The following is a 14,532-nucleotide window of genomic DNA, read 5'->3' on the forward strand; positions in this document are numbered from 1 at the left end:
AGCACCCACTGGCTGATTGGATGAGAGAGAGAGAGACAGCAAGAGAGAGAGAGAGAGAGAGAGAGAGCAAGAGAGAGAGACAGCGAGAGACAGCGAGAGAGAGAGAGAGAGAGAGAGAGAGAGCAAGAGAGAGAGAGACAGCGAGAGACAGCGAGAGAGAGAGAGAGAGAGAGAGAGAGAGAGAGAGAGAGAGCGAGAGAGACAGCGAGAGAGAGACAGCGAGAGAGAGAGAGAGAGAGAGAGAGAGACAGCGAGAGAGAGAGAGAGAGAGAGAGAGACAGCAGCGAGAGAGAGAGAGAGAGAGACAGCGAGAGAGACAGCGAGAGAGAGAGAGAGAGAGACCATATTTTGGCTCAGATATCTAAACAACGTTATGTCCCTGTGCTTGGAGCTTGCTGACCCCTGGCAGTGTTGGAAGAAAAGGACTAATTACAGAGGAATGAAGAATTTTCCCTTCCAATCTCCCAACAGGCACGACAGAACAATGAACAAGAAGAGGAGCGGAAAACTGGTGGGGGTGTAAGAAGACAGATAGAAAGAGAGAAAGGACGGTACTCTAGAGATAACATCAGGAACCTATACCATCCATATGGTTAGGAGAAAACACTAATCTCCTTCCCACTGCCCCATGACACTTTGTTCTTTATGTAATGGGAGTTAAACCACTTCAGGAAAACACAGTTACCTGAATACTTTCATTCATTTACAAGTAAAACTTTTTTACATTTTTCAAATGGACTCAAACTTAGTATGCTTTTCCTAAAGCCAGTAATTTTGGATAAGAACGGAAATTCCCTCCAATGATCCAAGCACCCAACCCATCAATGTCAGTAAACTGGCCTGGATTTCACTGGAGGGGGCTGTGGTGGAGTTTGTGATGGCGGGGTGTTTGATCACGTACCCGATTTCAAAGGTGCTGGAGGGTCACCTGATCCTCTTGGTAGGGGAGGATGGGGGGGGCTGCGTGAGCCTCAATGCCCCATGCCGGGGGTACAATAGGTACCCACCCCAGGGGCCAGCCCTCTCAGGCACCTATACAGGGTGGCCCATCTCGCCTTTCACACAGATCTCATTTCAAGGCCCAATTTATCGATTGATGGGTGCAGGATAGGGAGTTTAGTCCTTTGAAAAGAGAAGACTTTGGGCTTTGTTCTTTAGACTGCCTCTTTTCCTTTCTCTTACGCCCAAACTCTCTCCTCCATGTAATGGTTTCCAGCTTGGTTGTGATTAGATAAGACAACTGAGGTAAGCTAGTTTACAAATGGTTTCCAGCTTGGTTGTGATAGGATAAGACAACTGAGGTAAGCTAGTTTACAAATGGTTTCCAGCTTGGTTGTGATAGGATAAGACAACTGAGGTAAGCTAGTTTACAAATGGTTTCCAGCTTGGTTGTGATAGGATAAGACAACTGAGGTAAGCTAGTTTACAAATGGTTTCCAGCTTGGTTGTGATAGGATAAGACAACTGAGGTAAGCTAGTTTACAAATGGTTTCCAGCTTGGTTGTGATAGGATAAGACAACTGAGGTAAGCTAGTTTACAAATGGTTTCCAGCTTGGTTGTGATAGGATAAGACAACTGAGGTAAGCTAGTTTACAAATGGTTTCCAGCTTGGTTGTGATAGGATAAGACAACTGAGGTAAGCTAGTTTACAAATGGTTTCCAGCTTGGTTGTGATAGGATAAGACAACTGAGGTAAGCTAGTTTACAAATGGTTTCCAGCTTGGTTGTGATAGGATAAGACAACTGAGGTAAGCTAGTTTACAAATGGTTTCCAGCTTGGTTGTGATAGGATAAGACAACTGAGGTAAGCTAGTTTACAAATGGTTTCCAGCTTGGTTGTGATAGGATAAGACAACTGAGGTAAGCTAGTTTACAAATGGTTTCCAGCTTGGTTGTGATAGGATAAGACAACTGAGGTAAGCTAGTTTACAAATGGTTTCCAGCTTGGTTGTGATAGGATAAGACAACTGAGGTAAGCTAGTTTACAAATGGTTTCCAGCTTGGTTGTGATAGGATAAGACAACTGAGGTAAGCTAGTTTACAAATGGTTTCCAGCTTGGTTGTGATAGGATAAGACAACTGAGGTAAGCTAGTTTACAAATGGTTTCCAGCTTGGTTGTGATAGGATAAGACAACTGAGGTAAGCTAGTTTACAAATGGTTTCAGCTTGGTTGTGATAGGATAAGACAACTGAGGTAAGCTAGTTTACAAATGGTTTCCAGCTTGGTTGTGATAGGATAAGACAACTGAGGTAAGCTAGTTTACAAATGGTTTCCAGCTTGGTTGTGATAGGATAAGACAACTGAGGTAAGCTAGTTTACAAATGGTTTGTAGCTTGGTTGTGATAGGATAAGACAACTGAGGTAAGCTAGTTTACAAATGGTTTCCAGCTTGGTTGTGATAGGATAAGACAACTGAGGTAAGCTAGTTTAGGCATAAGTGAGCTTTGAGGGGTGTGTATTTCAGTAATATAAAGTAGTGAATGTATTAGAATACTGTATGGTATTTCAGTAGTATACAGTAATGAATGTATTAGTAGAATGTATATTATTTAAGTAGTATATAATAATGAATGCATTAGTATAATGTATGGTATTTCAGTAGTATACAGAAATTAATGTATTAGTATACTTTATGGTATTTCAGTAGTATACAGTAATGCATGTATTACTATAATATATAGTATTTCAGTAGTATACAGTAATGAATCTATTAGTTTAATGTATAGTATTTCAGTAGTATAAAGTAATGAATGTAGTAGTATAATGTAATGAATGTAGTAGTATAATGTATGGTACTTCAGTAGTATAAAGTAATGAATGTAGTAGTATAATGTATGGTATTTCAGTAGTATACAGTAATGAAATTATTAGTATACTGTATAGTATTTTAGTAGTATACAGTAATGAATGTATTAGTATAATGTATGGTACGTTAGTAGTATACAGTAAAGACGTATCCAGAATAATTTATGCAATTCATCCAGATTTTTGCAGGCCACCTGCTCTTCAAACATCCCCGCTCCTCTGCACACCCCACTGGCTTCCAGTTGAAGCTCGCTTCCACTATAAGACCCTGGTGCTTGCTTACGGAGCAAGAGGAACTGCCCCTCCCTACCTTCAGACTATGCTCAAACCCTACACCCTAACCCCAACACGCCGTTCTGCCACCTCTGGTCATTTGGCCTTCCCACTCCTTCGGGAGGACAGTTCTTAATTAGCCCAATGTACTTCCTATGACTGTGATATGTGGTTGTCCCACCAAGTTATATTAAGATGAATGCACTAATTGATAAGGGTGTCTGCTAAAATGTAAATTAATGTATTAATATAATGTATGGTATTTTAAGTTGTATACAGTAATTAATGTGTCAGGCCTATACTGTGTGGTATTTCAGTAGTATAGAACAGTGGATGTATTAATATACACTAGCACTTGGAGAAGTACCCTGGCAAAGACTAAGCCACTCAGGGAAGAGGTAGTGGGAGTCCAGCCAAACCCCCAGTGACATAGTGTGTGTCACTCCGTCTTACAATGCCGTATTGTAGCAGTGAATCCTTGGCGGGCATATCACTAAGTGTTTCGAAGAATGGTTGAAAATTTGCGTCATTTGACTATGGGATCATACTTAATGCATTTTTGTAAAAAAAAAATTACCTTTATTTAACTAGGCAAGTCAGTTAAGAACAAATTCTTATTTTCAATGACGGCCTAGGAACAGTGGGTTAACTGCCTGTTCAGGGGCAGAACGACAGATTTGTACCTTGTCAGCTCTGGGATTTGAACTTGCAACCTTCCGGTTACTAATCCAACGCTCTAATCACTAGGCTACCCTGCTGCCCCATTGGCTTTTACTACTGTAAATAAATTCCATCAACATTATATATTGTGATATCAATATAAGGAATAAGGTTTCCAACAAGATAAGACCCTATGTTTTCAACCACTGCTTACATAAAGGAACAATGATGATAAATATTTACAAAGCGGATACATTTGTCTGGATAACAGTTGTCATCATAATTAGCACAGTCTAGTCTTTTGACAACCGTGCCTCATGTGACCTCATCTGTCAACACACTGCAGGCTCCAAAGAGAATGGAGCATAACCTTCCATAGACCAAACAGGAACAAGATCTTCTACAAACAACCCTCTAGAAGAAGACACAATGGATCTTTCAATCGTCAGATACACTTAGCTGCAGTATGTACTTAGATATATTAGATGTACAGTGAAGCTGGACGTTGAACAGGATGCTGTTTTGAATGATGTTGACTGAACATACATTACTCTTTCACCACACTGCACTGAATACTCATCGAAACATAATAGGTTTGGACAAAATACTTACTAGTGAGCGGTAATAATCAGTTGAAGCAATCTCTGGACGACGACCAGTGGGGTCAATAGACCAGAATCTTTGGCCATTTATCTGGTGCTGAGACTAATTGAATTGAAGCTCATCGGGATCTGTGAAACCTTGCTTGAAGTCCAAAATTTAAACCAGGCGGTTGTGTGATAAAAATGTGCGTAGAGTGGTGAGATTTTGGAAATTCAACTCTTTAAAGGGGGCGGCAGGAGGTTAGAGCGTTGGACTAGTAACCGAATGGTTACAAGATTGAGTCACCGAGCTGAGGTAAAAGTCTGTCATTCTGCCACTGAACAAGGCAGTTAACCCACTGTTCCTTCCTTTTGTCAGACAATACCAGCATTGTAGCACCCAGCACTCTGGGCCCCAGCATCCACACTGAAAGGCAATCTATCCAACAAAACCCAAGGCTCATCCCTGGGTATAGGTGGTGTGTATTAGTGTGTGTGTGTGTGTGTGTTAGTGTGTGTGTGGGGGGGGGGGTGCTTGCGTCTGTGCAATGCTCTATAGACTAGGCCTGAACATGTTCCAATCAGCATCCACCATTGCCTTCATCTCCATCCCTGGTTTTATAGGACTGGCTGCTGAGTGAGTTGACGTAAGTGTGGGGTCAGGGTTCAACTCACAGGGGATCAATTCCAGAACCCCCATATCCAACACCAAGGAAGGGTTGTCATGGTGCCGGTTGTTGATCAGGAAAATCAAGAACCTCTAGGCCTCCTCTCCTCTGGCTGTGGGGAGTCTTCATCTCACTGCATTCATTTATTTTTCTTCTTTATTTCTCGGGTAATTAAAGTGTAATGTTTTATAGAATTAATGTAAACTCAAATGTCCTGTTCAGGTCCAGTCAGGTGTCTTTTCCAGCACCAGTTCTGATCTGATGTGGCTAATGGGGCCCAGATGTGGGCATGCCTAGCCAAACTCCCCACAGCTAAAGGAGAGGAGGCCTGGAGGGTAAAACTCTACCCCTAACTTCCCAAAGCCAGAGGAGAGGAGGCCTGGAGGGTAAAACTCTACCCCTAACTTCCCAAAGCCAGAGGAGAGGAGGCCTGGAGGGTAAAACTCTACCCCTAACTTCCCAAAGCCAGAGGAGAGGAGGCCTGGAGGGTCTAAAGTCCTGACTCACCACAGCCTAACTCCCCACAGTCAGAGAAGACGCCTGGAGGGTCCAAGCCTGACTCACCACAGCCTAACTCCCCACAGTCAGAGAAGACGCCTGGAGGGTCCAAGCCTGATTCACCACAGCCTAACTCCCCACAGTCAGAGAAGACGCCTGGAGGGTCCAAGCCTGATTCACCACAGCCTAACTCCCCACAGTCAGAGAAGACGCCTGGAGGGTCCAACCCTGACTCACCACAGCCTAACTCCCCACAGTCAGAGAAGACGCTTGAGGGTCCAAGCCTGATTCACCACAGCCTAACTCCCCACAGTCAGAGAAGACGCCTGGAGGGTCCAAGCCTGATTCACCACAGCCTAACTCCCCACAGTCAGAGAAGACGCCTGGAGGGTCCAAGCCTGACTCACCACAGCCTAACTCCCCACAGTCAGAGAAGACGCCTGGAGGGTCCAAGCCTGATTCACCACAGCCTAACTCCCCACAGTCAGAGAAGACGCCTGGAGGGTCCAACCCTGACTCACCACAGCCTAACTCCCCACAGTCAGAGAAGACGCCTGGAGGGTCCAAGCCTGACTCACCACAGCCTAACTCCCCACAGTCAGAGAAGACGCCTGGAGGGTCCAAGCCTGACTCACCACAGCCTAACTCCCCACAGTCAGAGAAGACGCCTGGAGGGTCCAAGCCTGACTCACCACAGCCTAACTCCCCACAGTCAGAGAAGACGCCTGGAGGGTCCAAGCCTGACTCACCACAGCCTAACTCCCCACAGTGGAGGGTTCAAGCATGACTACCTACAGCCAGAGGAGAGGAGGACTGGAGGGTCAATGCCTGACTCACCACAGTCAGAGGAGAGGAGGACTGGAGGGTCCATGCCTGACTCCCCACAGTCAGTGAAGACGCCTGGATGGTTCAGGCCTAACTCCCCAAAACCAGAGGAGAGGACACCTGGAGGGTGCAAGCCTAACTCCCCACTGTCAGAGGAGAGGCGGCCTGGGGGGTACAAGCCTACCCCTAACTTGCCAAAACCAGAGGAGAGGACACCTGGAGGGTCCAAGCCTGACTCCCCACATTCAGTGATATGGAGGCCTGGAGGGTCCAATTCTAACTCCCCACAGCCAGTGGAGAGGAGGCCTGGAGTGTGCAAGCCTGACTCCCCACAGCCAGAGGAGAGGAAGCCTGGAGGGCCCATCCCTAACCCTGACTTCCCATAGCCAGAGGAGAAAAGACCTGGTGCAATTCTGACTCTCTACTGCCAGAGAGGAGGTTTTGAGGGTCTAAGCCTGACACCCCACAGCCAGAGAAGAGGAGGCCTGGAGGGTCCAACCCTTACCCTAACTCCCCACAGAGGAATTCTCATGTTTTAAACATCCTGGATGTCTCTACTTTCTGCTCCCAAAGACTCCCCCTTCTTACACTCTGACTGGTGGCTGCAAATGGAGAAAGACCGCTTCCTCTTCTTCCAGACTCCCCCACACAGCCTCCCCCATCTCCCCACACAGCCTCCCCTATCCCGCCCCCACAGCCTCCCCTACCTCCCCCACACAGCCTCCCCTAACTCCCTCACACAGCTTCCCGCAATTCCCTCACAAAGCCTCCCCTAACTCCCCCACACAGCCACCCCTAACTCCCCGGCACAGCCTCCCCTAACTCCCCTACACAGCCTGCCCTAACTACCCTACAAAGCCTTCCCTAACTACCCCACACAGCCTTCCCTAACTACCCCACACAGCTTCCCCTAACTACCCAACACAGCTTCCGCTAACTACCCTACACAGCCTTCCCTAACTCCACCACACAGCCTTCCCTAACTACCCCACACAGCCTTCCCTAACTCCCCTACACAGCCTTCCCTAACTACCCCACATAGCCTTCCCTAACTCCCCACACAGCCTTCCCTAACTCCCCTACACAGCCTTCCCTAACTCCACCACACAGCCTTCCCTAACTCCACCACACAGCCTTCCCTAACTCAGCCTTCCCTAACTAGCCCACACAGCTTCCCCTAACTCCACCACACAGCCTTCCCTAACTCCTCTACACAGCTTTCCCTAACTCCCCTACACAGCCTTCCGTAACTCCCCTACACAGCCTTTCCTAACTCCCCTACACAGCCTTCCCTAACGCAGCCTTCCCTAACTCCCCTACACAGCTTCCCCTAACTCCACCACACAGCCTTCCCTAACTCCCCTACACACATCCTTCCCTAACTCCCCTACACACATTCCCACTGGAAGCTACTGTATAATAAATACCACAGAGGCTGTGATATATTTCTCTCTTCCTTTAGTTCACATTTCACTATCACACTTGGGTTATTGTTGTACAACTTACTGTATATCAAGTATAGAAGTAGTTGGCTGAAGAATTGCAACATTTGCCTAGAACTAACGCTACAGATAGCAATACTGGGTGATTTGAAAAGCCATAGTCAATCAATCAATAATATAATAATTATTTGAGCAAAAAAAAATATTTTTAATTTACAATCTGTAGAAGCTATGAGAATAGTAAGGTTCAATTATTTTGTGAAGCGTCACAGCAGTTGAAAAATATATGGCAAATAGAAATCCAAAATGGATGATGTTGAGAGATAGATGGGAGAGGTTGAATGGAGCTGAAGGGTGGGACTAATAACAAGATAACCAATGTAAAACATATGTGGTCTGCACAATGTATATAGGTTCAGAACTTTTGTGAAATAGCACAGTTACAAATAGAAATCAAACTGGATGGACATCAGAAATAGAGGAAGGACTAAGAACAAACGAGATAACTATTGTAAAGTAGACTGTGTCTGTAAAATGTGTATAAGATGTATGGATTGAAGGTAAAAGCAGAAGTGTTTATTAGTTTACTCCAATTGGGGGATCGGTGGTAGGGTTTGCTGGGAATAATAATAAAGGTATATTCTTTAAAAAAAGCATGCATGTCTATATAGGTATGTGTATGTATATATGTGTATACAGTGGGGCAAAAAAGTATTTAGTCAGCCACCAATTGTGCAAGTTCTCCCACTTAAAAAGATGAGAGAGGCCTGTAATTTTCATCATAGGTACACTTCAACTATGACAGACAAAATGAGAGAAAAAAATCCAGAAAATCACATTGTAGGATTTTTAATGAATTTATTTGCAAATTATGGTGGAAAATAAGTATTTGGTCACCTACAAACAAGCAAGCTTGGTTTGAAGAAATCAACTGTGGGAGCAAATATTAGGAAATGGAAGACGTACAAGACCACTGGTAATCTCCCTCGATCTGGGGCTCCACGCAAGATCTCACCCCGTGGGGTCAAAATGATCACAAGAACGGTGAGCAAAAATCCCAGAACCACACGGGGGGACCTAGTGAATGACCTGCAGAGAGCTGGGACCAAAGTAACAAAGCCTACCATCAGTAACACACTACGCCGCCAGGGACTCAAATCCTGCCGTGCCAGACGTGTCTCCCTGCTTAAGCCAGTACATGTCCAGGCCCGTCTGAAGTTTGCTAGAGAGCATTTGGATGATCCAGAAGAAGACTGGGAGAATGTCATATGGTCAGATGAAATCAAAATATAACTTTTTGGTAAAAACTCAACTCGTCGTGTTTGGAGGACAAAGAATGCTGAGTTGCATCCAAAGAACACCATACCTACTGTGAAGCATGGGGGTGGAAACATCATGCATTGGGGCTGTTTTTCTGCAAAGGGACCAGGACGACTGATCCGTGTAAAGGAAAGAATTAATGGGGCCATGTATCGTGAGATTTTGAGTGAAAACCTCCTTCCATCAGCAAGGGCATTGAAGATGAAACGTGGCTGGGTCTTTCAGCATGACAATGATCCCAAACACACTGCCCGGGCAACGAAGGAGTGGCTTCGTAAGAAGCATTTCAAGGTCCTGGAGTGGCCTAGCCAGTCTCCAGATCTCAACCCCATAGAAAATCTTTGGAGGGAGTTGAAAGTCCGTGTTGCCCAGCAACAACCCCAAAACATCACTGCTCTAGAGGAGAAAACCTTGTGAAGACTTACAGAAAACATTTGACCTCATTGCCAACAAAGGGTATATAATAAAGTATTGAGATAAACTTTTGTTATTGACCAAATACTTATTTTCCACCATAATTTACAAATAAATTAATAAAAAATCCTACAATGTGATTTTCTGTATTTTTGTTTCTCATTTTGTCTGTCATAGTTGAAGTGTACCTATGATGAAAATTACAGGCCTCTCTCATCTTTTTAAGTGGGAGAACTTGCACAATTGGTGGCTGACTAAATACTTTTTTGCCCCACTGTATGTAGGCATGCGTGTATGGATATATATACGTATTTACCCCAAAAATATGGGTATTGGAAATGATTCAGACAATTACATTGGAAACAACATTCTTTCCTCAATATTAAGCTGATCCACCAATTTTTTTTTGTTTTAAGTATAAAAGTAATTAAACTTATATGACACATTTTCTTCCAAGAGCAGATCATCCAACTCTCACATTATATAAATAATATGTTATGTCATATAATAAACATACATATAAATATGTTGTTATCCTCTAGTCCCTGAAATGAGCACATCATGTTGTTAGGTATGATAGTCCGTTAGACTCCTTAACAGAATGTAAACAGATCTTTTCCATCGTATCCTTGGTCTGGTTGTACTTATTCTTGCCAGACAAGCAAATCAAGGCAGTCACCACGGTGTAAGCGGAGTGGTATCTTATTACATGTACAGTAGTATACAGAGAGACACCCCACATGGCAAACAGTGACTCTTAATTAATGCCAACTCCAATAGTAACTTCAAACTTATTGCGTCTAGTATAACTTTACATAATACATGACAACAGTCAGGAAAGTACCCTTAGCTGTACTGTAGTAGGCAGGATACATTGGTCCCACTTGGACTGATCTGACATTGATGAAAACCAGGCTGTCCTCAGAATCCGCTGTAGTGTGAGTTATGTTTCCTTTCCGGTTACTGTCATCCCCTTACCGTGTCTAAAGATGTTCAAGGGCCATGTGATGAACAGCATGAGAATGTAAGCTGCATGGCTGAGTTCCTCTAAATGTGTTTTACAGGAGAACAGCAGGAGGTCCAAAGCCCCCCATTGTTAAAGCAGGAAGTAGTGTCTGCTGTCTGTAGAGAAAGGGGGGTCAGATCCCTCACATAGAGTTCTGGAGTGGCAGACACCACTGGTGCCATGGAGACTGGCCTCAGCCTCAGGACTGCAGTTTACACTGGCTTACAGGGGCTCCGTTCAATCCAAGCCACAATGCAGTATTTGGATGGTAACATGTAAACATGCTGTAACTTTTCTTCCTGTCATGTGATTCTGATTATTACTACTGTAGTTGATGTAGATTCAGCTCTTTTAAGCTGGGCAGAGATGGCAAGAGAAGAAACAGCTGGCAATGTCAGAAGGAAAAGTTCAGAATGGTAACCACAAAAGGATGAAAGGGTTTTTAGAGACTCCAGTAACCGCATCGTTTGATTCCGGACATTTTTGAGCTAATTCAATTGCAAAAGTTAGAGTTACGGGAGAACCCTCTGTGATTATTACATTATCAAGGGTCGGGAGAAAGACAATGTCCAAAACATGTAGAAACACACAGAGAGAAAGAGAGAGAAAGAGAGAGAGACAGAGAGAGAGAGAGACAGAGAGAGAGACACCGAGAGAGAGAGACAGAGAGAGAGAGACAGAGAGAGAGACACCGAGAGAGAGAGAGAGAGAGAGACAGAGACAGAGAGACAGAGAGAGAGAGACAGAGAGAGAGAGACAGAGAGAGAGAGAGAGACAGAGAGAGAGAGCAGAGCAGAGGTCACGATCAGATGAGCTCCTGCATTTTTCAGCATAAAAAAAAGATAGATTTAGAGTTAGATAAACTTGGATTTTTTTGTCAGGAACACATACAGCATGCTACCCTCTACAACATAACCCTCACTTCAAATCAAAACTCAAAACATACAACCTGATTTTGGACGGAATGTCGGAATCACCTGGAAGGTTCACAACTACCAAGGATTATTATTCTATACAGCAAATTCTCTGGAAAACAACAGAAACCTGAAAACACCACCCAACCTGGAACTGAGTGAGTAATGTTTAGTCTGAAACTATTTCCAAAAGCCAAGAAGAAAAATATACAACATTACCTTATAAGGACTGAATGCTAACATAATTCTGCCAAGCTTGATACAGCTTCAACTAGCACTGACGTGTCAAGTGAGAGGTGTCAAAGCCCAACAATGGCAGGAGAGTCAAACAGTCCAATCCAACCAAATGGAGAGGCCTTAGAAGATCCCTCCTGCTGTTCAGAGGTAATTAAAATACAGTACCCTGTGTATGTAAAGAATGATAAGGCAAGAAAAGATGACAAACGTAAGCTCCTTATGGAAAATCAAGAGACACTTTTTGCTGACTATTGCAAAAATGGGAACATCAGCAACCTTATCTTCCACACAAACCATCAGCTGGCATGGCACAGAGCTATATTAGCACACTACCCCTTTGTTAAGAGAGGGGGGGTTAACGAGGGTTGGAAACTCAGGATAATTGACAACGAGGACTCTGAGTCAGCTAATATTAACCTCTATAAGTCCGGAACAGTAATGATACAGGGTAACCCCAAACAGTTTCAGCTGGACTTTCACCAAATTAAAGAATTAGCCCAGCAGGAGAAGCTCTCCCTTGATAAAGATACCCCCACCCCAAGCGGGTCAGACCAGACCTCTTCACTATATAACCCCACAGACGAGCAACCCCCAGCGCACAGTCAACCTCCCGGCAGATTATTACTCCCTCATTGAAATGAAGGATAAATTCACCCAGCTGGAGGTAAGGCAGGTGGAGCTGGAACAGCAGGTGATTACACTCCAGTCAGCACAGACCCAGACAACAGTCCAGCACAACAACACCCCCTTAACCAGACCCGGAGTGCTGGAGGTGGAGAGAGACATATCTGCACTCTGGAGAGTGGTGAGACAACTTCAACAGGAGAAAGAGCAGGAGCAGGAGAAGAACAGAGCACTAGAGGAGAGGATCAGACTGCTGGAGGAGAGGTTGAGGGGGATGGTGTGTGACAGAGAACAACCCACTAGAGAGGTGGCCACCCCCACAGAGAAGCCAGCAGAACAGCCCACCTCAGCACCCGACAAAAGTCTCGACACCACAGCAGAACAGTCCACACCAGACCCTGACCATAGAGTCGACATCACAGCAGAACAGACAAATGAAGAACCCCAAGTCCAGCGGCTCTCACCCCCTCTAAGCACCCTCCCGTCAGCCACCCTGATAGCCCTTCTGACAACCCCCCCCACACCCACTGAGTACAAACACAAGACACAGATTGTACTCCTTATGGACTCAAATGGGAAATATATAGAATAAAAAAATATTTATCCCAAACACAGTGTTTCTAAACTCTGGTGTCCAAACACCCAGCGCGCCCTAGACCTTGCCACGAAAAGACTTCCACCCTGCCACAATACAGCGGGTAAACGCAAGTATTTCCCGTGACTGTGTCTCAAAACCAAATGTTTTCCTGGCCCACCACTCCACCCTGGACTTGAACAGCCTCTATGACCAGGTCCACCTCCACAAGGCAGCAGTGCCCACCTTTGCCCGAACTCTAAAGGACATTGCTCTCAAACGTATCCCCAACACTTCACACAGGAGCAACAGATCAATAGACACCCCACCCAGACCAGCGAGACACCCTCCAAGACCTGCAGGACCCCCCCCAGACCTACACATAGAGGACCCACGCCAAGAGGACTTACATCCAGACCCAGACCACAGCACCCCCAGACACATCCACACCCCCACCCCAACCAATCAACGCCCACCCGCATCAACCATGCCCACACCCCATTTAGGCCCCCTCAGATCAGACCTATGCCACTCCTGCCCACCCCATGCACCCCACCTCCGCAAAGAGGGCCTCAACATGGAAGTCACACATACGTCCAGGTAGTGAGCGGGCAAACAGGCCCAACCCCCACTCTTTTTATTTTTTTTATTTTTTATTTCACCTTTATTTAACCAGGTAGGCTAGTTGAGAACAAGTTCTCATTTGCAACTGCGACCTGGCCAAGATAAAACATAGCAGTGTGAACAGACAACACAGAGTTACACATGGAGTAAACGATTAACAAGTCAATAACACAGTAGAAAAAAAAGGGAGTCTATATACATTGTGTGCAAAAGGCATGAGGAGGTAGGCGAATATTTACAATTTTGCAGATTAACACTGGAGTGATAAATGATCAGATGGTCATGTACAGGTAGAGATATTGGTATGCAAAAGAGCAGAAAAGTAGATAAATAAAAACAGTATGGGGATGAGGTAGGTAAATGCCATCGCCCAAGCCAATGGCATGTACCAGATGCTCAGCAGGCTCTGCTCACACTTACTGGCCTGAGGCCAAACCACAACCAACAACATTAGACACTTTATGGAACAAAAAGCCTTCACTATATCATCCTGGAATATCCAAGGCCTGAGGTCATCTGCCTTTGGCCTAAATAGCAGGAACCCGGACATCACCAAAGAAATCGGTAATACAGACATTGTCATCCTGCAAGAAACCTGGTATAGAGGAGACGGACCCACTGGTTGCCTTCTAGGTTACAGAGAGCTGGCAGTCCCATCCACCAAACTACCAGGTGTGAAACAGGGAAGGGACTCAGGGGGTATGCTAATATGGTATAGAGCAGACCTAACTCACTCCATTAAATGAATCAAAACAGGAACATTTTACATTTGGCTAGAAATTCAAAAGGGAATTATCTTAACATAGAAAAATGTCCTCCTGTGTGCTACTTATATCCCCCCAATAGAATCCCTATACTTTAATGAAGACAGCTTCTCCATCCTGGATGGGGAAATCAATCATTTCCAGGCCCAGGGACATGTACTAGTCTGTGGCGACCTAAATGCCAGAACCGGACAAGAACCTGACACCCTCAGCACACAGGGGGACAAACACCTGCCTGCAGGTGACAGCATTCCCTCCCACATATGCCCCCCTAGGAACAACTATGACAACATAACCAAC

Source organism: Oncorhynchus tshawytscha, linkage group LG02, assembly GCF_018296145.1.
Source record: "Oncorhynchus tshawytscha isolate Ot180627B linkage group LG02, Otsh_v2.0, whole genome shotgun sequence".
NCBI lineage: Eukaryota > Metazoa > Chordata > Actinopteri > Salmoniformes > Salmonidae > Oncorhynchus > Oncorhynchus tshawytscha.